Source organism: Taudactylus pleione, unplaced genomic scaffold (genome assembly GCF_031769625.1).
Source record: "Taudactylus pleione unplaced genomic scaffold, aTauple2 ptg000407l, whole genome shotgun sequence".
NCBI classification, from domain to species: Eukaryota; Metazoa; Chordata; class Amphibia; order Anura; family Myobatrachidae; genus Taudactylus; species Taudactylus pleione.
Window position 1 is genome coordinate 4,322,516 of NW_028284809.1, and position 26,027 is coordinate 4,348,542.

Below are 26,027 nucleotides of genomic sequence, written 5' to 3' on the forward strand. Positions count from 1 at the left end.
ATAACAACATTCCACGTCCCAAGCATTATTATCCTTTATTTATCTATGGGAAATACAATTGTACATGATAACCCCTTACACAGCCATTTACCAACATAGCTTTAGATTCCCTTTGGCTCCTCGCCTTCAGTTCTGTAATTCAGTTATCTACCCTCTGCCATCTAGTAAGCAATGCCAGCAGCTTGCCCGCCCGCCACTTTAAAACAGTTTGCGCCTTGTACAGAAGGGGTCATTTCTTTTTTTTTTTTTTTCTGTTTACAACTTCTGTCATTATTAAATTATGGGGCCATTCAGCTTTCATTAGGGCTGCATAATGTTAGATATTAATGTAATTATATATATATATATATATAATATATATATATATTCACTGTCATTGTTCCTATTATATAGAGCAGTTTGGGCGATTATATTAGGCCTGATAGAGGCTGTAAAAGTATCACACCGGCATATTACAGGCTGTGTCCTAATTAACAATGAAAAGAAAAGGCTTCTATATCTGCATTTAGACTCTCAGCTACAGGGGGCATTTACGTCTCCTAGCAAGTCACGGCATATCATATCTAGCTGAGGAGTTAGTGTTACAGGAGAAGGGTCAGGTATGCAGCAGATTCTGTATCATGGGCAGATCCTGCGGCCGGATAGGACATGGAAGGTAAATCAATGCAGAATAATGATGCACGTGAAGAACAAGAGGTTCCTTTCCCTCCAGCCTGCAGTAAGGTGCCGAGTGCCCAACTCTCCCGCTTTCTCTGCAAAGTAGTTGTCATATCTAGGGACTCTTTTACTAACGAGTTTTATCACCAAAACGAGTGATAAATGTCACTGTGTATGATAAATGGGGCTCCAGCCAATCAGCTCATATCTGTCATCTTTCTAACAGTTGACAGTTGGGAGCTGATTGGCTGGAGCACCATTTATCATACACAGTGACAGTTGGGAGCTGATTGGCTGGAGCACCATTTATCATACACAGTGACAGTTGGGAGATGATTGGCTGGAGCTCCATTTATCATACACAGTGACAGATGGGAGGTGATTGGCTGGAGCACCATTTATCATACACAGTGACAGATGGGAGGTGATTGGCTGGAGCACCATTTATCATACACAGTGACAGTTGGGAGATGATTGGCTGGAGCTCCATTTATCATACACAGTGACAGATGGGAGGTGATTGGCTGGAGCACCATTTATCATACACAGTGACAGATGGGAGGTGATTGGCTGGAGCACCATTTATCATACACAGTGACAGATGGGAGGTGATTGGCTGGAGCACCATTTATCATACACAGTGACAGATGGGAGGTGATTGGCTGGAGCACCATTTATCATACACAGTGACAGATGGGAGGTGATAGGCTGGAGCACCATTTATCATACACAGTGACAGTTGGGAGCTGACTGGCCGGAGCACCATTTATTATACACAGTGACAGATGGGAGGTGATTGGCTGGAGCACCATTTATCATACACAGTGACAGATGGGAGCTGACTGGCCGGAGCACCATTTATCATACACAGTGACAGATGGGAGGTGATTGGCTGGAGCACCATTTCTCATACACAGTGACAGTTGGGAGCTGATTGGCTGGAGCACCATTTATCATACACAGTGAAAGTTGGGAGCTGATTGGCCGGAGCACCATTTATCATACACAGTGACAGTTGGGAGCTGATTGGCCGGAGCACCATTTATCATACACAGTGACAGTTGGGAGATGATTGGCTGGAGCACCATTTATCATACACAGTGACAGTTGGGAGCTGATTGGCCGGAGCACCATTTATCATACACAGTGACAGTTGGGAGCTGATTGGCCGGAGCACCATTTATCATACACAGTGACAGTTGGGAGCTGATTGGCTGGAGCACCATTTATCATACACAGTGACAGATGGGAGGTGATTGGCTGGAGCACCATTTATCATACACAGTGACAGATGGGAGGTGATTGGCTGGAGCACCATTTATCATACACAGTGACAGATGGGAGGTGATTGGCTGGAGCACCATTTATCATACACAGTGACAGATGGGAGGTGATTGGCTGGAGCACCATTTATCATACACAGTGACAGATGGGAGGTGATTGGCTGGAGCACCATTTATCATACACAGTGACAGTTGGGAGCTGACTGGCCGGAGCACCATTTATCATACACAGTGACAGATGGGAGCTGATTGGCCGGAGCACCATTTATCATACACAGTGACAGATGGGAGGTGATTGGCTGGAGCACCATTTATCATACACAGTGTCAGTTGGGAGCTGACTGGCCGGAGCACCATACATACACAGTGACAGTTGGGAGCTGATTGGCTGGAGCACCATTTATCATACACAGTGACAGTTGGGAGCTGATTGGCTGGAGCACCATTTATCATACACAGTGACAGTTGGGAGCTGATTGGCTGGAGCACCATTTATCATACACAGTGACAGTTGGGAGCTGAATGTCTGGAGCACCATTTATCATACACAGTGACAGTTGGGAGCTGATTGGCTGGAGCACCATTTATCATACACAGTGACAGATGGGAGGTGATTGGCTGGAGCACCATTTATCATACACAGTGACAGATGGGAGGTGATTGGCTGGAGCACCATTTATCATACACAGTGACAGTTGGGAGCTGATTGGCTGGAGCACCATTTATCATACACAGTGACAGTTGGGAGCTGATTGGCTGGAGCACCATTTATCATACACAGTGACAGATGGGAGGTGATTGGCTGGAGCACCATTTATCATACACAGTGACAGATGGGAGGTGATTGGCTGGAGCACCATTTATCATACACAGTGACAGTTGGGAGCTGATTGGCTGGAGCATCGTTTATCATACACAGTGACAGTTGGGAGATGATTGGCTGGAGCACCATTTATCATACACAGTGACAGTTGGGAGCTGATTGGTGATAAAACTCGTTAGTAAATGTGGGGCCTTAGGACCTGATTCAGATCCGGTTGCTAAGTTGCGCTCGCTGGCACTGAGCGATTTTCGTCCGTCTGCGCATGCGGATAATTCGCAGTGCGCGTGAGCAAGCCAGTCTTTGCGATCTGAATTTGGTTGCTCGTTAGCGACTATCATGTCGCTGCTCTGAGTGACAGATAGCGACGCTTGTGGGTGGTAACAGGGGAAGGTGCTTGTAAATGGGGGAGTGGTGTTGCGGACACAGGCGTGTCAGGTCTACAAAACGCCGTTTAAAGGGCGTGCATAATTAGCAAAGTAGCGTCATTGTACACGTCACCTGCAGGTGTTTCAGCCCGCACTGATCGCAGTGTTTGCGGCAGGGAAAGGCAACTCCAAGGGCTGCGAGCAGCTCCGATGGCTCACGATTAATCCTACATTTCCCGGAGATGACATGTGTTGCGAGTGGCAAGGGGTCGTCTTTAGACACTTGCGAGCGCACTTTGCCGTAGCTCGCTAAAACATAGTGGGCGTCCTTACGCGACGCAGTGCGAGCACTTCATTTAAATATCCGGTCCCTTTTTGCAAGCGAGCGACCGCAACTTGCAAGCGGGTCTGAATGAGCTCCTTAGTGTGACAATATTGTACATCTGATGAAATCATTAGGGAAATCACCCTTTGGTACCCTGAGCTCTAAGACTTTGTCAGTAAAGATGTGATCAGTTCTCCACAGGGGGCACCAGGAAAGAAAACTGTGCTCCTGACCAGGTAAGTTACTCAGCTCACATCATATATGACTGGCCGCATGGGTCAGTGCGGAGCTTTGTCACCTAGGAGAAGGTGGGTGTAGTGTAAGGGCCCCTGTGGTGAGCCAGGCCTGGACCAGAGGACAAAAGAGTTTGTCAGATATTTCTACACACACAGCGCCTGATGCAGAGATGGACGGAATAGCAGAGACGCACACACACACACACAGCGCCTGATGCAGAGATGGACGGAATAGCAGAGACGCACACACACACATAGCGCCTGATGCAGAGATGGACGGAATAGCAGAGACACACACACACACATAGCGCCTGATACAGAGATGGACGGAATAGTAGAGACGCACACACACACACACACATATAGCGCCTGATGCAGAGATGAACGGAATAGCAGAGGAGCACACACATAGCGCCTGATGCAGAGATGGACGGAATAGCAGAGGAGCACACACCCACAAAAAAAAAATATATATATTTTTTTTTGGTTACAATTTTAATATAAAACCAACCTATGAGTCTCATACATGAAGAATGTTTTGTACAGATACAGGGGCCTATTCATCAACACTAAAATAACGTTTTTAAGGACATTTTCCTTAAATAACGTTATTTTGGTATTCATGTATCCACTTAGCACAGGAGATATCACAGACATCTCCTTGCTAAGTTCCCCTGCGTTAATTTCCACACTCCCCATACATTAGTACATTATTACATTAGTATGGGGATGTGGAAATTGTGGTATTCATCAAATTCCAAAAATTATCAGTTTTCGGAATTTGATGCAGTTACTATTCGTCACTGTGCGGTGGCGAATAGCAGGTGAAACTTACCTGTATCCGCGTGTGCAGGTCCCCCGACGAGTCCCTCCGGCGCTCTGCTCCGTCCTCAGGCTCCGGAGGCTGGTCGGACATGTGTGCTCCCCAGCAGAACACAAGAAAGTTTAGACAAAAAAAAAAAGTTTTTGTTTTTTTTCTAATCTGTCATGTGGTCTGCTGGGAAACCACATGACATACCAGCAGGACGGAGCCGGAGGCTGCTGCGCGGACAGGTAAGTGGGGGGGGGGGAGGGGATCAGGGGGGTACGAAACTTAACGCATCTGTAGGCAGTGCTGCGCATGCGCTGGTTTTACAGATGTAACAGCGCATGCGCAGCACTGTTTCCAGACGCGATAAGGTAGTGTAGAGAGGGAAAAGTATCTATTTCCCGAAAAGCTGCCATCGCAAAAATGACAGCTTTTCGGAATAGATACTTATGGAGAGGTGGAATGATGAATTCCACCTATAATTAGCTAGAACTCCATGAGAGTTCTAAAGCTAATTATCTCCAAAGAATTTTTACGTTTAATGAATAGGCCCCATAGTCATTCTCTGAATGGCTGGCTGTGCACCACAGGAAAGTACAGTATACTTGTAAAGTGGATGTTGGATCATCTAACAAGTGATTCAACCAGAAAAAGATTTTCCTTATGTGGTGCACTCTTATATATGAATAATGGTGAGTGAGAAAATGCAAAGATGAAGAAAGACGTGAAAATCGTAATAAAGATTGTAGGAGCTAATGATTATGGTGATTATGTAATAGCTGAAAAACGCCCGTGTTAGGTGGCCGAATATGTCAGTCACACCTAACACACTTTGATTGGTCAGGACCAGAACCACATGACTCCTTATAATCCCGGTATACAAGGGGCTCTGAGTGCTGATGGCATTTCAGCCTTTAAAACATATAATATAGTCATATAATGTACTATATTATTGCTGTATGTGATATATTGTTTGATAATTATCAGCGCTGATGCAAAATAATTTATTTGTTTCTTTGTCTCATCTAGTTAATCAGAATGTGGTGAAGGCTACCACTTATGGTGAGTACAATCCTACATTACTTAGGGGCTTATTTATTATCAATATATTTACTCAAGTAATGTGAAATCTGGTGTTTTTACACCTTTTCCCCATTATTGTAGTATCACATTAATGTATTAAAGGGCAATTGGAGTAGTTTACGTGCATCCAGGGCTGGTGATCGATGCTCCGGTGAGGTCCTCTAGGACTCCGGTCAGCTGGTCTCCAGGCTCCTGTGCTGTGACCCTGGTCATCTGCTGCATAGAGCAACCACACAGTGCAGGAGCCAGGAGACCAGCTGATTGGAGCCCTAGAGAGAGGATCTCACCGGAGCACCAATCACCGAGGTAAGTGTAACGCTGGGATCGCATTGGCGGGAGCATGGTTGCGATATCCGGTGGCGGTGCCTGCGCAGACACATTCGCCCTGTATTACATACAGAGAGAAGTGTGCGGAGGGGATTCACAGGGACGGAGCTTTATCGCAAGCTCTGTCCCTGCATGCGGATGTTAGTATATCCATTTGATATTTCCTCCACCATGCAATGTGACTTTAGTCAAAAATATCACACGACATTATAAATGCAGACTGTAGTAAATAGGGGCCTTACACTCTTTAAAACCAGCGGCAGCTCATCAGAGTCCCCGAATCCCTTCCACCATCTGATGCGTCTCCTTGCGCAGCATGTGAAGGCTAATGGCAGGGTCTCCTGGGGTAGGGGAAGCGGTTCCTGGAACTGACATTGGGCCTGATTAAGGTTTGCACGCGTGCGCTGCAGAACGCTGCTTCCCGATTACCAAAAATCTGCGCGTATGCATTCCCCCATTCTGTGTATGTGCAGAATGAGTCCTGTGTGATATCACGCCGGCCTCTGTATGCCTCTGCCTGATTGACAAGCAAAGGCTTTTACAGGCAGTACAGAAGCGGGGCGGCCTGCATTCTCGGAAATAGCGGCATATTGCCCCCGTTTTCTGGGAGTGGCAAGGGCTCAACCTGCATCTATGGACTCAGATTCCTGGCCTCGCCAGCCGGCCTGCCCGTGTATGCGGAGGCTTAGTCAGCTGACTGGGGCTGTCCAGCATCGTGACCGATGGACGTGATCCCAGGCTGTGACCTGAGTCGTAGCGCTGGGATTGCAGATACAGCAGGAGGTGTCAGATACTTCCTTCTGTATTAGCCAGGATGGGAGTGCAGAGCTGCTTGTGTGCGGCTCTGCTATTCCATCCTCTCCTGAATCTCACCCCCATAGGGCGGTATTACCTGGTGCTCAGCCGGGGGGCAGCTCATACACTGGTGCTGATGGTGCTTAGTACAGGGACCATCAGGGGCTGGCTGGCAACTTTTGGCCTGGGGGGCAGACACAAGTAAGTGGCCCGATTTCTCCACCAGCGCATTGCAATGGAGAAAAGACACATGATAATAGTCTCTGTAAGTAAGGTGTGCCTAATGTGGGTGTGCTTTAAATAATGTAGAGAGGTTGCAGTGACAGCCAGATTAGGGAGCATCGCAGTGACTGCCATATAATGCAGAGAGGTTCGCAGGGACCATCAGATCAGGGAATATCGCAGTGACTTCCATATAATGCAGAGAGGTTCGCAGTGACCATCAGATCAGGGAATATCGCAGTGACTGCCATATAATGCAGAGAGGTTCACAGGGACCATCAGATCAGGGAGTGTCGCAGTGACTGCCATATAATGCAGAGAGGTTCACAGGGACCATCAGATCAGGGAGCGTCGCAGTGACTTCCATATAATGCAGAGAGGTTCGCAGTGACCATCAGATCAGGGAATATCGCAGTGACTGCCAAATAATACAGAGAGGTTCGTAGGGACCATCAGATCAGGGAGTGTCGCAGTGTCTGCCATATAATGCAGAGAGGTTCGCAGGGACCATTAGATCAGGGAATATCGCAGTGACTTCCATATAATGCAGAGAGGTTCGCAGTGACCATCAGATCAGGGAATATCGCAGTGACTGCCATATAATGCAGAGAGGTTCACAGGGACCATCAGATCAAGGAGTGTCGCAGTGACTGCCATATAATGCAGAGAGGTTCGCAGTGACCATCAGATCAGAGAGTGTCGCAGTGACTGCCATATAATGCAGAGAGGTTCGCAGTGACCATCAGATCAGGGAGTGTCGCAGTGATTGCCCTATAATGCAGAGAGGTTCGCAGGGACCATCAGATCAGGGAGTGTCGCAGTGACTGCCATATAATGCAGAGAGGTTCGCAGGGACCATCAGATCAGGGAGTGTCGCAGTGACATTATTATGCAGAGAGGTTGCAGTGACAGCCAGATTAGGGAGCATCGCAGTGATGTGCCATATAATGCAGAGAGGTTCGCAGTGACCATCAGATCAGGGAATATCGCAGTGACTGCCATATAATGCAGAGAGGTTCGTAGGGACCATCAGATCAGGGAGTGTCGCAGTGACTGCCATATAATGCAGAGAGGTTCGCAGGGACCATCAGATCAGGGAGTGTTGCAGTGACATTATTATGCAGAGAGGTTGCAGTGACAGCCAGATTAGGGAGCATCGCAGTGATGTGCCATATAATGCAGAGAGGTTCGCAGTGACCATCAGATCAGGGAATATCGCAGTGACTGCCATATAATGCAGAGAGGTTCGTAGGGACCATCAGATCAGGGAGTGTCGCAGTGACTGCCATATAATGCAGAGAGGTTCACAGGGACCATCAGATCAGAGAGTGTCGCAGTGACTTCCATATAATGCAGAGAGGTTCGCAGTGACCATCAGATCAGGGAATATCGCAGTGACTGCCATATAATGCAGAGAGGTTCACAGGGACCATCAGATCAAGGAGTGTCGCAGTGACTGCCATATAATGCAGAGAGGTTCGCAGTGACCATCAGATCAGAGAGTGTCGCAGTGACTGCCATATAATGCAGAGAGGTTCGCAGTGACCATCAGATCAGGGAATATCGCAGTGACTGCCATATAATGCAGAGAGGTTCGTAGGGACCATCAGATCAGGGAATATCGCAGTGACTGCCATATAATGCAGAGAGGTTCGCAGTGACCATCAGATCAGGGAGTGTCGCAGTGGTTGCCCTATAATGCAGAGAGGTTCGCAGGGACCATCAGATCAGGGAGTGTCGCAGTGACTGCCATATAATGCAGAGAGGTTCGCAGGGACCATCAGATCAGGGAGTGTCGCAGTGACATTATTATGCAGAGAGGTTGCAGTGACAGCCAGATTAGGGAGCATCGGTGTGACTGCCATATAATGCAGAGAGGTTTGCAGTAACCATCAGATCAGGGAGTGTCGCAGATACTGCCATATAATGCAGAGAGGTTCGCAGGGACCATCAGATCAAGGAGTGTCGCAGTGACTGCCATATAATGCAGAGAGGTTCACAGGGACCATCAGATCAGGTAGCGTCGCAGTGACTGCCATATAATGCAGAGAGGTTCACAGGGACCATCAGATCAGGTAGCGTCACAGTGACTGCCATATAATGCAGAGAGGTTCACAGGGACCATCAGATCAGGGAGCGTCGCAGTGATTGCCATATAATGCAGAGAGGTTCGTAGGGACCATCAGATCAGGGAGCGTCGCAGTGACTGCCATATAATGCAGAGAGGTTCACAGGGACCATCAGATCAGGGAGCGTCGCAGTGACTGCCATATAATGCAGAGAGGTTCACAGGGACCATCAGATCAGGGAGTGTCGCAGTGACTGCCATATAATGCAGAGAGGTTCGCAGGGACCATCAGATCAGGGAATATCGCAGTGACTGCCATATAATGCAGAGAGGTTCACAGGGACCATCAGATCAAGGAGTGTCGCAGTGACTGCCATATAATGCAGAGAGGTTCGCAGGGACCATCAGATCAGGGAGTGTCGCAGTGACTGCCATATAATGCAGAGAGGTTCGCAGTGACCATCAGATCAGGGAATATCGCAGTGACTGCCATATAATGCAGAGAGGTTCGCAGGGACCATCAGATCAGGGAATATCGCAGTGACTGCCATATAATGCAGAGAGGTTCGCAGTGACCATCAGATCAGGGAGTGTCACAGTGATTGCCCTATAATGCAGAGAGGTTCGCAGGGACCATCAGATCAGGGAGTGTCGCAGTGACTGCCATATAATGCAGAGAGGTTCGCAGGGACCATCAGATCAGGGAGTGTCGCAGTGACATTATTATGCAGAGAGGTTGCAGTGACAGCCAGATTAGGGAGCATCGGTGTGACTGCCATATAATGCAGAGAGGTTTGCAGTAACCATCAGATCAGGGAGTGTCGCAGTGACTGCCATATAATGCAGAGAGGTTCTCAGTGACCACCAGATCAGGGAGTGTTGTAATGGCTGCCAGATAACGCAGTAATCACCAGATTATGCAGAAATCATCAGTGACCCACATATAACACAGGTATTATGAATATACAGTAGCCCTCACACACAATAATAATACCCCCCCCCCCCACATTCACACACATTACATCACTCCCAGCACCGACAGTATTAAAACACCCCATCCCCCCAAAGATAAAAATAACTACAGCCCCCCATTGCATAAGTATTCCAACACCCCCCTTCCCTCTCAAATGTCATGTAAACATGTAGTCCTCCACGGGCACTTACCTGCCTGGAAGGCTGCTCTGTCTCTGGTCCCTGCGGAGCTCCAGGTACAGGAAGAGATGACACAGACAGGATAGACCAGTGAAGGGGCGGAGACTCGTGGTGAGGGGGCGGGGTCTTCAGCAGGGACAGGAGGTGATTGATTAATATAGTCAGTCAGGGTAGGAGAGGGGGCGGGGCCTTCCGGTGAGGGGGCGGGGCCTTAGCCGGGGAGAGGAAGGAGCCCGAGGGAAGGGACAGAGGACACAGAGGTAGGTGCACAGACAGCCCCTGCAGCGGAGCGGCCTCGGAAGGAGCGCTGCTACATAGGACATAGGGTGACAGACAGCTCGGTAACAGGCAGAGAATGCTGCCCAGCCGCTCTGATGCTGCTATAGTCGGAGCGACTGAGAGCACTTTCTGCCTGTCACCCGGCCGTCAGTCATATGATACCGGCCCTCACTGAGCCAAAAGTCTACCGGCCCGGGGGGCATTTGGCACCCTGCCCCCCGGCCCAGCCCGCCACTGGGGACCATGATCAGGTTACCAGGCACAGATAGTAACCTACCCTGCAGATCCCTCCTAATTCATCATAGCCGGCCCAGGCTTCCTAGTATAGAGAGTATATAGGTGCCATGCTGCCTTATTACAGTTACACTGCCCCATGGTAGGGAAGCTGCTCTATATATGTATCACATAAGGAACTTATACTGTATGTGTGACCTGGCTGTAAGTGACCGGCTGTTATTCACCCAATGTCATTCTCTCTTACATAGCTGACGTCTGGCTGCGCACACTGCGAGATTTTGGCATCGTTTTTGCAGTGCTGATATTTCCTGCCATCTGCATATACATCTGGTAAGTTAGTAACATCAGCTACAGAGCACATTACTATTTATACTGTATACCTAGATAGTATTATTACTGTATTATTACTATCAGCCTGCAGTAACAGAAGCAGTGGGTGGGTATGTCTCCTGCCTCTCCCAGGGGCAGATTCAGCAGTAAATACAGCAGGACTATTACCAGATAATTTGGAGAGTGTTATACTGGGTGCACACTAGACAATCTGTATCCAGCCGGACATCATCAGTGACAGGACCCGGGGGGTATGCACTTGTCCATGCAGGCAGTGATGGTGGGGGCCATGTTGTATTCAACAGCATGACCCTCACTAACGTCATCCCCCATCGGACCTACATATGGGCCTATGGAGAATGTCGCTGGTGATGTGTGGGAGCACGCATCGTCAGCGTCATAGTGATCACACACATGAAGATTTAAGCGATTTCTCATTACGTTGCGTTGGAATCGGGCAAATCGCTAAAAAAAATCATCTAGTACAGAGGTTCCCGAACGCCGTCCTCAAGGCTCCCCAACAGGTCAGATTATAGAGATATCCATGGTTGAGTACAGGTGATTAAATCAAATTGACTGAGGTACTAATTAAGTCACCTGTGCTCAACCATGAATATCTCTAACACCTGAGCTGTTGGGGAGCCTTGAGGACCACGTTTGTGTAACTCTGGTCTAATGTGTACTCAGCATTACTCCCATCCCTAGGGGGCAGTATTCTGTACAGGACAGTAATAGAGGGAGGTCTGTAGTAGGGAAGAGACCCTACACTCAGCACCACCTCTCATTCTATATATTACTTATACAGTCCCATTAGTAAGTAGAGACAGTCATGTAAGTGACCGAGGAGAAACACAATACCATCAGTACAAATGATCACTAATGTGTATATAGCAATGTATAACCATCTAATAGTTACTACACATGGACACACACAAGGGAAAAGATGTGAGGGAATGAATGAGGGGGTAAGGTGTCCCTAATAAATCAGTCATCAGATTGTTAATCTCCAGCCATAGAACCACGTAGACATAATTCCTGTATTCCTATCTAGTGCAGACAGCGGAGTGTCCTCCATTACCATGTAGTGATCTATGCTACCACACCTCCTGCAAACTGGGAGAGGGGGGATCTTTACCAGTATATAGTAATAATAGCCTCAGCAGTGACACGCGGGTATTCCTGGTCTATAGGACAGGATTCATGGACAGTCCCAGCAGATATGGAGGGTTCCTGGCATTAGGCTGCATCTCCAGCACACATTGGATGGACATGGAAGATCTTACTATATACAGGAGGACATATATACCCCCAAGGCACAGACTCCTAGTGCATTTCTGTCACGCAGACCCTGCCAGCTTACATGACTATACTGACAGATGCCATCCCTAATAGGGAAATAATTCCTTATACCATGTAACTCAGTACTGGGAGGGTCAGGGTCGTGCTGCTGCTGCCTGTTATCTGTATTAATAAGGTGTTTAAGCATACATGCCTACTATCCCGGAACGCGGCATTGTGTAGTGGGTGGGGTGTCACGATGCAATCGTGTCATCACGCCCACCGCCATGCCCACTTTCCTATGACAAGCGTCCTCCCCCTGCTGAGCCAACCCGGGAGTCACACGTAGGTGTTATAGGCTTTACATTCTGGCCACTGCTCAGCTGAATGTGGCTGGTTTGGGTTATCTGTCAGGTAGGGAAAGGTAATGGGGACAGAGGGGCAGGAACCTTCCCAGCCCTTGGTGATGTTCCCAGTATAACAGGAGCATGAAATGTTGCCATTAGTGAGCTGGGCTGTACTAGGAGGCCATGTGCTGCCTGTGTACTGTACTGCACTACCATATGCTGCCATGTAATACTGCTCTCTGACACTTACTGCACAGTCAGGCTATGTGTCCTGCTGGGTATGACCTATAACTGACCACTTTCTCTTATATTTACAGTTATAGGACACTACTAAGAAAGCCCATGCATTAAAGGCTGCCCGTTCAACAAGGTAACAATTACTCAATGCAGGATCTTCCTAATACGCAGTGACCATAGGACAGACTAACGGGGCCATTTACTAATGATATAAAGGCCTTATTCCCAGGGGAAATGGGTGTGTTACATATGGCGGCTGATACTTATCATGGACTCCCACCATACTACAGCTGCCTTCTGATAGACTCACATATATCACTATGGGTGGGATGTACTAACACTAAAATGCTGTTAAACCTCCGAAAACTGCACATGTTGGAGGTATGACCACATTTCCCATATGTACAAAGCTCCATAAAGAGAAACTTTCTGCAGCTTGTACCCGATAGGCAATGTCCTCTATAGACGTCATTGCCTAATAACAGCCTATGGGTTTTTTTCTGCAAAAATCCCTGAGAGGCCTCACAGTGGACCGCATTCAGAGTCAGTCGTAAGCGGCCGCTCGGTCGTACGCATCCGATGTTTCCAAACCACGCATGCGTACGGTTGCGCATGTGCGTACGAGACCCTGCGATCCAAAATGCTGTTGATCGTACGGCTTACGAGCAGGAAGTGGCTTCCGGGAGTGGATTGACATGAAAGGCCGTTTGTGGGTGTTGACTGGGGTAGTGGTCTAAAAACGCAGGTGTTCCTCACCGTTTTCAGGGCGTTTTAGGGGCGTACTTAAATTACCTGCTACGACCGACATAGAAGGCTGGAAGTAGTAAAACGTCACTCTGCGAGCAGGTTAGAGGCCTGGCTGATCGTACAGCTTAAGGTTGGGTACGTGCTCTCTCAAGCACCAGAGTACAATCGATACTATCGAATGTGACTGATGTTATGTTTGATGTTTCTATTTTGTGCCACACAATGCAAGCAGCTAATAATCGTTTGTTGTTGCTAATAACACTGCTAATTGGCTTGTAATTGATTCAGTTGCGTTTGCATTAGAGAATAATAAGAATAAATACATTTCATGGGAATGGCTTATTCTATGCGTTTTTTTGTTAATTTTTGCTGTAATTTGCACACAACACAAGCGACCGCAACCATCAGAAGAAAATTAACATACAGCGACTGACAACGACTGACTCGATCGCTAGCTGCTATCACTCGTTAGCTAGAGGAGGTTCATTGTACACGTATGGGCGTCACTTTGGTTGCGACTGACCGGCCATGCGATTGCTTCATTTTTCAGTTTTGCGGTCGTTAGGCGTACGACTGAGCGGCCGCTTACGACCGACTCTGAATGAGGGCCAGTGTCCCCCACGTGTATGTGCTGGCTGACGGCCGTGTATCTGCAGAAGGACTCCAGGTCATACACCCAGAAGTCCTCACATGACAAAGGACAGCTCTTATCAGGAGAACTGTCCTCTGCGGCTTTAATCACAAACCTACATCCATACGGTGCTAATAAATGCTGCAATGCATGAGATAAGTGGCAGAATGTATCACATTCCATATATACGCTTATTACATCCTGCCCAATGTAGCAAGTGTTAGACATGGAAATACAGAACTTATATCTCCTTATCTGTCTCCTTCCCACAGATCTAGAGGCACAGACTGGATGCCGTGGAGCCCCCACCAGCTCCCTGACCCCCACCACCTCCCTGACCCCCACCATCTCTATCCCTGCCACCCGCTCCTCCACCACCCGCTTCTCCACCACCCGCACCACCACTTCCCCCACCTCCCCAAATCTACCAACACCTCCATCCCGTCTGCCATTATGCCCATAACCTCTATATCCACTACCCCTCCCAACACCCCTCCCAAGTTCCCCTACCCTGAACCTAACAATCCCCCACCCCCTCCATCACCACCCCCATCACCATTACCTCCTATATTTCCTTGCCTGTCCCCTTCCCACAGATCTAGATGGGCGGCTTTTCTAGCGTAATACAGATGCTGAGAAATACAGGAAGGTGCTTATCCATCATGCAATACCATCAGGGAGGCGTCTGATTGGCTCCAAATGCATTCTGTGGCAGAACAACGACCCTCTATGTTTCCTTTTCTGTCCCCTTCCCGTAGATGTTGATGGGCGGCTTCTTTAGCAGTAATACAGATGCTGAGAAATACAGGCAGGTGCTCAGGAGAAGAACTATGGAAGACAATAGAAGTGCCTGCCACCGGGCTCCAGCAAAGAAGGGGCACCTCCTCCATCTCCCACAATAAATTCACCCCACTTTGGGCTGTAAATATGTACCCTGATTGTACCATCTCGACCGCTCAATACATGGCACCTCTTCCCGGCACCTTTGAAGCCACCATAACCATATACTAGTGGAAGGCTCTGTGCCAGACCATCAGCTACCTCCTCCATCTATCTATACAGCCTGTCCCTGCTCAGTGGTGTCACTGCAGCTTCTTATGCCAGCATGACACGTCCGGTGCCCCCCTTCACCCACAACTCTGCATTTCCCACCTCCCTGGCAGAGGCCATAGTCACTCATTCGGGGGGGGGGGAGGGAAGGGGCACCGAATGACAACTTGCCTCCAGGCATCTGGGATGAACTTACACCACTGGAGGTACTTATCCATCATGCAAAACCATCAGGGAGGGGTCTGATTGGCTCCAACTTTATTCTGCGGCAGGACAGTGACCCCAAACACACGGCTATCATCATTAAGAACTATCTTCAGCATAAAGAAGAACAAGGAGTCCTGGAAGTGATGATATTGGCCCCACAGAGCCCTGATCTCATCATCATCGAGACTATCTGGTATTACAAGAAGAGACAGAAGGATTTGAGCAAGCCTACATCCACAGAAGTGCTGTGGTTGGTTCTCCAAGATGTTCAGAACAACCTCCCTGCCAAGTTCCTTCAAAAACTGTGTGCAAGTGCACCTAGAAGAATTGAATAATTGATGCTGTTTTGAAGGCAAATGGTGGTCACACCAAATATTGATTTGATTTAGTTTTCTCTTCTCTTTGCATTTTGTTTATTGAAAAAAATAAACTAACAACACTTATTTTTTTAAGCATTTTTTCCACACCTGTCTAAACTTTTGTGCAGTATTGTTTGTGTGTGTGTGTGTGTGTGTATATATATATATATATATATATATAGATAGAGAGAGAGAGAGGTGCTGCGCTCTTATCTTTAAAAAGAACTCTTAGAGTCGGACGTTTCAGGTTATATCTGTCTTCAGGATAATAAAGCAGCCTATCAAACATAACATACCTTTATACTGTACACCACGTGAAAGCCGTTCACCGGAACAGGGACCGCTCACCCGCCCAGTAGCTCGCAGACGCCTCCCAGTGCAAACCTTCACCATAGTTACATATCTAAACAAGGCAAGATACATATCAATGGTAAATGCATACAGAATTATAATGATAGGTTATACTAAAAAGCATAAAAATGGGGATATACAGGATGCAAATACTAAAGAGCAACATTTTTCAAGTTGCATTCAAACGGGGCTAACTACTAAAAGACTCTAAGGGCCTTATTTACTACAATCTGCATTTAAAATGTGGTTATAGTGTTATATTTCCGACTACATTCACATTGCGCATTTAGGAACTATTACATGGATGTACTAAAATCCATATGTAGGGACTGAGCTCTGTCCCTGCAAATCCCGTCTACACACTTCTCCCTGTGTCTGTGCATGCACCACTGCCGGATACCGCAACCACCACCCCCCCTTCCTCCCTCAGCTTACACTTACTTCAGTGATGTCCTCTGGGGCTCCGGTCAGCTGGTCCACCGCCTCTTGCACTGTGGCCCTGGTCAGCTGCTTCATAGAACAGCTGACCGCGGTCACAGTGCAGGAACTCGGAGACCAGCTGACGGGGGATGCAGGTCCCTAGAAGCAGGCAAGTGGGGTTTTTTACCTTTCTTTTTTTTAGCTGAGCTGAGGATGAACAACAGTAAAAAGAGCAGCACTCATAAGTCAAAATATGTACATTAGTAATAAAAATTTAATATAAATAGAACGAACATAAAAAAAACCATATATTTCATAATAAACAGTAGTAATCCATAAAAGTCTATTTGACCCAAGACATCACTCCATGTACATTGAATATATACTCCAGAACCATCATACGCAAATAAGTATGTCCTGTATGTAACAGAAAGTCTAGCTACAATTGCTTTCGGCTCTGTAGAACAGTTGAATGGAGACCCTTAAATTAGCTGTGGTCCACAGCAAAGTCCGGCGCAAGTATATAGGATCCTAGTTCACAGTCCAAAAGGTCATAGGCTGGTAGTCCCGAATATGAACGCTTAGTTGGACACATAAAAGAAGCTTCTCCTTAGCAAAGTTGGGGTGTCTGGGTCCAATCAACAGACGTGTTTCGCTGCTATCAAGAAGCTTTTTCAAACACTCCTGAGCTGAGAGGAGAACCCAGAGTCCAAAGGAAGCATCATGATAGACAATGTATCAAAGGCATAGAACCTAAGAAAGGTGTTGACAGCAGACTACGTGGCTGCCTTGCATAGTTGTTCGGCAGACACGCCACGGCAGGCTGTCCACGAGGAGTAGAATGAGCAGATACTGTAGCCGACACAGGAAGGCCAGTCTGTGTATAAGCCTGTGAGATAGTCATGCAAAGCCATCTGGCCAGAATCTGTTTGTTAGCTGGCCATCCCTACGTGTGGAATCCATATAGGACAAAGAGGGAATCCGTTTTCCTGATGGAACCAATTCCAGCCACGTAGATCTTCAGAACACAGACCACATCCAAGGAGGCCTCACCTGCCAATATGTCTGGTGATTGGAAGGCCGGAACTGAAATTTCCTCATTAAGGTGGAAACAAGAGACCATCTTGGGAAAGAAGCCAGGATGCATTCGAAAAACAGCCCTGTCCTGAGGAAAGATCACAGGAGGGACAAAGGGAGCTTGTATATGAAGAACACCCTGCAGGAAGGTGTAAACATCTGTCAGTGGAGCAATTCTGCACTGGAACCAGATGGACAGAGCAGAGACGCGTACTTTCAGAGAGGACAGGCGGAGTCCGAGATCCAATCCAGCTTGAAGAAGGCAAGTATTCTAGAAACCCTAAAAACCTGAGGGTCATAGTTTCTGGTACGACATCACTGGAAGTATGTATGCCACACCCGATGATAAATCCGGGCAGAGGCCGGTTTACGCACTCTGAGCTTGGTCTGGACTACAGAGCTAGAAAACCCTTTAGACATTAGGAGGGATGCTCAAGAGCCAAGCCATCAAAGACAGACGGGCCAGGCCTGGATGTAGACAGGGACCCTGATACAACAGGTCCTGTCATTGAGGAAGTTGGAGAGGAGAATCTATGGAGAGACTTTGAAGATCGGAGTACCAATGGCATCTGGGCCAAGCTGGAGCTACCAACAGGACCGTGCCTCCTTCTTGCTTGAACTTCCGAAGAACCCTAGGAAGAAGGGAGACTGGAGGGAAAAGGTACACCAAATGTAAAGTCCACTTCACTGACAATGTGTCCACGAAGGCTGTTTCGGGGTCCCTTGTCCTGGACCCGAACACTGGACGCTTGTGGTTGTGTCGTGAGGACGGGCCACGTCTGGTAGGCCCCATTGTCCACCAGGAGCTAAAAGACTTCTGGATGTAGAGATCACTACCCTGCATGCACGTCATGACGGCTGAGGAAATCCGCTTCCCAATTGAGAATTCCGAGGATGAACACTGCGGAGATGGCTGGGCGATGGCATTCGGCCCATGTGAGAATGCATGACACTTCTACCATTGCTGACCGACTTTGAGTGCCTCCCTGGTGACTGCAGTAGGCCAACTGCCATTGTGCTGTCACACTGTACTTATAATGGCCTGCCCTGAAGAATATCCTGAGCCGGAGTGCGGGCTCTGTAGATGGCTCAGAGTTCTAGGACGTTGATTGGTAAGATCACCTCGGCTGGTGTCCAGCGTCCTTGGAAGGAGTGCTGGCCGGTCACTATGTCCCAACCACAGAGGCTTGTGTCCATGGTGAGTAGTACCCATTCTAAGATCCAAAAGGGGTGACTCTTGTTTAGTGGGACATCTGTAGCCACCAGGAGGTACATGTAGGTAAGCTTCCTGAATGTCCAGAGACACCATAAAGTCCCCAGGCTCCATAGCCAGGGTTTCCATTTGAAACCTGGGCACCCTGATAAACTTGTTCAGAGACCTGTTGGGCTTCTGAACCAAGAAAAGGGTAAAGTAACAACCCATCCCTTTCTGTGATGACGGGACCAGAATTATTACCCCAGAGTGCAGCAAGGACTGAATGGCCTTCTGGGGGAGGAGGGCTTTGCTTGGGTCCAATGGAGGGCCTGTGCAAAAGAACTGCTGGGGGGGCTGCCTCATGAATGAGAGGGCATACCCGTGAGAGACCACTTCTTGTACCCAGTCATCTGTGGTGGTCAGATTCCAGATCTGGGTGAACTGAACAAGTCGGCCTCCCACCTTGGGAACAAGTCGGCCTCACACCCTGGGAGCCACCAGGTGGAGGCCCACCCTGTCAGGCTGAAGGCTTGTCCTCAGATTTGGTAGCTGGATGTCTAGTAGCTCAGGCCTGTTTGGTCCTAGGCTTGGAGGCCTTTGTGGATACCGACTGTCATGGAAAGGACAGACCTTTAGCCTTTCCCTGGGGACAAAAGGACCGAAAGGATGGCAACCGAGGTCTAGTAGTAGAGTAAGGCAGAGACCAAAGCCTTTTTAGAGTCCGAGTCTGCCTTCCATGACCGAAGCCAAATAATATGGTGGGCCACCACCGAAGTAGCAGATGCTTTGGAAGCTAGGAGACCAGTATCCAATGCCGCTTCTCTTAAATAGGAGGCTGCATCCCTAATGTGAGAGATGTAGGACAGCTGTTCCCGAGAAGCATCAGAGGGAAATGTGTCTTCTAGGGCTTCAGCCCAGCTCTCAATGGCTTTTGTCACCCAGGCTGTAGCCATGGCAGGACGAGTAATAGCTCCTGTAAGAGAGTATATAGACTTCAGGCAGGCTTCAATTCTTCTATCCGTGGTCTCCTTCAAGGAGGTTGCTGTATGGATAGGTAAGGTAGAGTTCTTTTTTTTTTTTTTGTAAAATCTTTTTATTGTTTTCCCAAAAGAAGTTACATATCAACACAAAATATTACAACATTTTTCAAGATAATACAGGATATTACAAAATTTTACAAAATTGTCATACAAATTAATCAATCCAGGGTAACATTAACTTACTGCTAATATCTAGATATCAGTAATAAACCAAATCTGATTAGTTACCGGTGGAAACATAGATCCTGTCAGTTTCTTTTAATAAATATCCTTGGATAAACATTAGCATCTAAACCAAAAGTAAAGAGAGTATTTAAAGACAAACCTGAAGACGAACTTGTGGAGGGAAAACACACAAGGAAGAAGAGGGGGGGAAAAATAGATTATCCTATGAGGGAACATCCCAAGCACTTTAAAAATGCAATAAAAGCTAAAATCTTAGACTTATTAAGGATGTGAGAAGGACGGTAATGTGATTCCTCTATACAGCATCCAGTCAGTTTTTTCAAATAAGAACAACACACGGGATTGGGCAGCGGAGTCCAAAGACTCTATATACGGGCCCCATTTTTTATAGAATCGAATCACTCCCCTCTCCAAGTCCGGGAGGGATGACTGTCTGTCATAAAACATTAAACGATCTAGTTTATTAACTACCATTTGCACCGTGGGTTTTTGGAAATGTATCCATTTAGTTAGAATTATTTTTTTTGCCACTGTTACCACTACGGTTAGAAAAGGAGCCAACAGAACCAAATCTATTAGATCTTTCCAATTAGAGAAGTTGGCACACAATAACGCCAAGGGGTCTAGTGTAAGGCTAACATGAAAAATTCTATTTAAATAAGATAATAATCTATTCCAAATTCTTTTGATAAATTTCCATAACCAAAAATTCTGGGCAAAATTGGCAGATGGATCACCGCATTTCGGGCAAGCCCCAGATGCCCCTGCAATTATATGAGATCGTTGTGCCTGAGAAAGATACGCCCTATTCATTGTTTTAATGTGAGTTTCTTGTAGATCTGCAGACTGTAGAATAGATATGGTTCTAGCAAAATATTTAATAATAGCGGATCCCTCTAAAACAGACGGTAGATCACTCTGCCAAGCACGGAAACAGGACGACCATAACCTAGAGTCACCAGAACTCATTAAATCTGCATATAGATAACGTGTCCGGTATGGTATCCTTGAGAGTAATGAAACTAGGGACATCAAGGGATCAGAATCACCTGTAGGAGGGGACAAGGGCATTATAGACTGGATAAAATGTCACATCTGAAGATAAACATAAAAATGGTTATTAGGAACCGCAAATTTTTCTTTCCAATCAGCGAAAGACAATAACTGCCCTCCAGGATCAAAGACATCAGATATAATGCGGATACCTTTAAATTGTAATCTTACGTAAGTATGGTTCTCTAAGGGTGGAGTGAACATAGGATTGCCACAAAATGGAATATATCTGGGAAACCTGGGATTTCTGCCAAATTTTCTGTTAATGGACAACCGAACCTCATAAGTGCTTTTAAATAGAGGGTTATGTAATATTTGAGTAGGGATCATCTTTATGTAACATTAATTTTGCTTTTGCAATTCGTGTTTTTTTTATTACGCCAAATAAATTTGAGAAAAAGTCTGGTAAGTACATCACTGTCATATTTAGAGATTTGTATAGGCAACATTCGTATTGCATATGAGATTTTTGGAAAAACGATGGATTTGATCAGGGCTATTCTTCCTAGTAGAGACAGTGGAAGCTGCATCCAACTCTCCAGCATAGCCGAAATTGATTGAATCAAAGGGGTGAAATTAATATCGTACAAACTAGACAATTTCAATGGGATATTGATCCCTAGGTATTTAATATGAGATTGAACCAAGGTAGAGCTCTTAACAGACATGTCACGTGGGAATCTATGGCTGGGAGAACTTCCCATTTAGCGCAATCAGAAGCTGGAATAGGGTGAAAAGAAATCAAGCGTTTAGGCAGCTGAAACTTTTTATTTGGCGTATTCCATGCTTCACTCATTAGATCAGATAGCTGATCAGAGTGAGGAAACTCCAGCAAAACTTCCTTCTGTCATTTAAAGAGTGGCTCTTTTGTCTTAGGAGTGGGTTCTGTATCTTCTATATGAAGAATTGATTTAACAGCTCTCACTAGTGCAGGTATATTCAATTTACACTGAGGCTTCTCCTGCCCTGAGGGGGAGTCAGAGAGAGAGAGGTCTGCGTCTTCTGCCTCCCCAGATGATAACTCAGAATCTGATAGCTGGGTGGACTGGGCAGATAACACAGTACGCTTAGTAGTTTTACTATGTAAGGGTCTCTCCTTTTGCAACATTTGTTAAAAGGCTGTAGAGGTAGCCGCAGGACTCTGCACTAGGTAGAAAGTACGTCTACCCATGGAGGAGGCAAAGGAGGGACTGGATTTGCAGGGAGTACCTGCTGCGGCCATCCCATAGGGGGAGCTACCACAGGGACCACTAGGTGGTCCGCAATTTTTGCCAACACCTGTGAAAAGGAAGCCTAAAGGTGCCCACACACATACCGATGTGATCTCAATCACACGATGTGTACGATTTCCCCCTGAAGTCTCCCCGGGGGCTCCCTGGCAGTCCTGCACACTATTTGGTCTGAAAATGCTGCCAATGTGACACACGACCTATCGTGCCTCCTAACTACTCCAGAGCATCCTGACTTGAGATTGCCAGATCTGTCCTACAGCACGGCAGATCTGAAGAAATGCGATGTGCGACCTTCTGCGGGGACATGCATCGCATCGTGATCGTGAGTGGGGACTCACGATTTCTTCACGATTTGGCCATATTATACACAATCTGTTGTTCCAATGCGTCAGAATCGTCCAGATCGGGTAAAATATCGCTATGTGTGTGGGCAGCTTTAGGGGGGTTTGTGAGGAAAGGCTGCAGGGGCCGATGGGCCAGGTGCCGTATAACAAGAAGCACATAGACCATCTTGAATGGGATCCTCTGGAGCTAAACCTACGAAACAGGACATAAGAAACCAGAGTAGGAGCAGTAGCCTGCTTGTTACTATTGCCTTTGCTAGACATAGCTGCAAGGTTAGTATACCACACAATCTGGCACAGTGCAGTGAGCAACACAGATATATGTACAATATGGCATAGTACAGTGCGCAACACAGATATACAGTATGTGACAGCCCTCACAAATACAAGTAGATGTGAGGTACAGAGAACCGCCTATACCTCAGTATTCCAGGGTTATAGTGAAAGAAAGGGAACGGTATAAGCTAACAATTGAGAGAAAAATAAACAGACAGCAGCACTAGCACAAGTCACATACAATGCAGATTATACAATATAACTGCTGGGGGCACTAAGGACCTGATTCAGACCCGGTCGCTAAGGAGCGATCGCTCGCTGCCGGGCGATTGTTGCTTAGTGCGCATGCGTATAATTCGCAGTGCGCGTGCGCAAGCCAGTCTCATCGATGGGGAGTCGTGCGCTCGTAGTACAAACAGACTGCCCGCTAGTGTGAGTGACAGACAGCGCCATTTGTGGGTGGTAACGGGAAGGTGCTTGTAAACGGGGGTGTGGTGTTGGGAACGCAGCCATGTCAGGCCAACACCGTTTGAAGGGCGTGCATAATTAGCAAAGTAGCGTCATGGTACACGTCACCTGCATGTATTTCAGCCCGCACTGATCGCAGTGCTTGCGGCGGGGTAGGGCTACCTCAAGGGCTGCGAGCAGCTCCGATGGCTCTCGATGTTACGATTAATCAAACAATTCCAGGAGATGACGTGTGTTGCGAGGGGAAAGGGGGCGTCTTGATACACTTGCGAGCGCTCAGTGCCGTAGCTCGCTAAGACATAGAGGGCGTCCTTACGGCACGCAGTGCGAGCATTTAATTTAAATATCCGGCCCCTTTTTACCAGCGAGCGGCCGCATTTTGGGAGCAGGTCTGAATAAGCTCCTAAATTCAACTACAGAGACCGCAGTGGCTGGTAAGAAATAGCGCGGTATAACCTGGCTCCTAGGAGAGGTATACAGGGAGACTGGACCCAGCGTTCCCGGAGACTTGTGGCTGTTGCAGAAAATGGCCGCCGTGAGTCTCTGAAGGGGCAGAGGGTGAGGAGGAGGAGCTCAGGGGCGGCAAAACCGCAGTGGAATGGTGCCCTGAGCTGGAGGAGGGGCCACAGGGAAAGGGGTCTTCTCTCCTATGCTGACATCAACCACCAGGTCCCCTGCGCCAGTATAAGTTATGCCCTGGTGGTCTAGTGGAGTCTGGGATGAAGCGGTGTCTACATCTACAGTACATCAGTCTCCGGTCTGTCTCCTGAGACCGTAGGTTAAGATGCACATCCACTTGCTGACCGTGAAACGACTGCACGATTACTGAATGATCAGTCGTACAGTGTAGGCACATCCATCAACCCCCAACATGGTCAACCTGACGACGTCAGGTTGACCAGCATGTTCGGGCGATGATAGATGTCAAAAACGACCAGCGCGCGCATACATTGCTGGTCGTGTTTGACATTTAAATGCCCGATTTGTAAGCGACTGAACGATAACGATGTTGTTATCGTTCATTCGCTCTGATAAATCAGGCAGTGGATACGCAGCATAAGACTGCGCATAGACACGGGTTCCCGCTAGCAGGAACCCGCCTTACCTATCCCCTTGAGTCCCGGCTGCAGTCTGGGGTTCGAGGAGCCACGCTAGCCAGGTCCCCCCGGAGTACCACCTACATCCATTGTCTCCCTGTGGAGCCCTATGGACCCTGAAGAAGAAATACACATACATACATATATACACATACATATTCTGTACACACACACACACACATATAGACACACACACATATAGACACACACACACATATATACACACATAGAAACCAATCATGAATGGATTCTCCTCACCATGAAGCCATAACAGAAATAACTGACCGGGGTCCCTCCAGCAGCAGCTCCTCATCCGGGGACGGAGCTTGTGACTGACAGGCTCAGGAGGACCCGAGGGAAGGACTGCAGTAGAGGGAAGGGGTGGCCAGCACACTGACTGCACACTGCACTAGTCATGGGCGGAGTAATTCAGTATACGGAGTTGAGTCCCATGGCTCAGCTCAGTGAAGTGTCTCGGGACAAAGGGCCTGATTCAGAGCTGAACGCTCTGACCAGAGCGCTCGCTCTGAATGCCCTCCTCCATGAAAATGGAGCGGCCTCCTGGCCGCTCGTATAGCTGTGGGTGACCACCCACAGCATATGCGAGCGGCCAAAAAGATGGTCGCGATGGTCTTGACCATCGCGACCATCGGACTTGCGATGGAGACCCTGCGGGAGGGTCTTCCTGCCACAAGCCCTGGACTGATTTTGGCTCTATCAGAGCCAAAATCACTCCCACTGACATCACTAGTGATGTCAGTGGGGCCGGCTTAAGACGGTAGGCGTTCCCATGGGAACGCCTCCGTCTGGCAGGCACGCCCCTGGCACGCCCACCAAAGGGGGCGTGCTGTCAATCAACATCGACAGCACGCCCCCTTTGGTGCGAGACACGGAGCGATGGAAAGCCCGTCGCTCCCCGGGTCTCGCGCATGCGCACGACGGAGCTCCTGACGCTCAAGAGCGGGTCTGAATGACCCCCACAGCTCTTTTGGATACTGTAGAGCAGTAGCAAGCAGGGGAGCCGCAGTGAGTCACTGACACCTCCGCTCCCCGCAGCCCAGCACTGCAGATCATACTTATGCACTGACTCTCCCGAGGAGTCAGTGCACAATCACAGAACCCAATCTCCGGCAGTAGCTTCGCCCCCCGCCAGACCCACACTCACTGCTGAACATCCTACTGGCTACTGCACTCACTCTCCCCAGTCAGTGTAGCTCCACCCCCCGCCTGACCCACACTCACTGCTGAACATCCTACTGGCTACTGCTCTGACTCTCCCCAGTCAGTGTAGCTCCACCCCCCGCCAGACCCACACTCACTGCTGAACATCCTACTGGCTACTGCACTCACTCTCCCCAGTCAGTGTAGCTCCGCCCCCACGCCAGGCCCACACTCACTGCTGAACATCCTACTGGCTACTGCTCTGACTCTCCCCAGTAAGT

The 26,027-nt window shown here is 48.0% G+C and overlaps 1 long non-coding RNA gene across 1 annotated transcript; it reads left to right on the forward strand.

The window, feature by feature from the left end:
• Positions 1-10,345: 10,345 nt before the first annotated feature.
• Positions 10,346-15,910, forward strand: LOC148506396 (uncharacterized). Its single transcript, XR_015869794.1, has 4 exons — positions 10,346-10,404; positions 10,909-10,990; positions 12,933-12,985; positions 14,503-15,910. It is a non-coding gene; the product is annotated as an uncharacterized LOC148506396 (long non-coding RNA).
• The last annotated feature ends 10,117 nt before the right edge of the window (positions 15,911-26,027 follow it).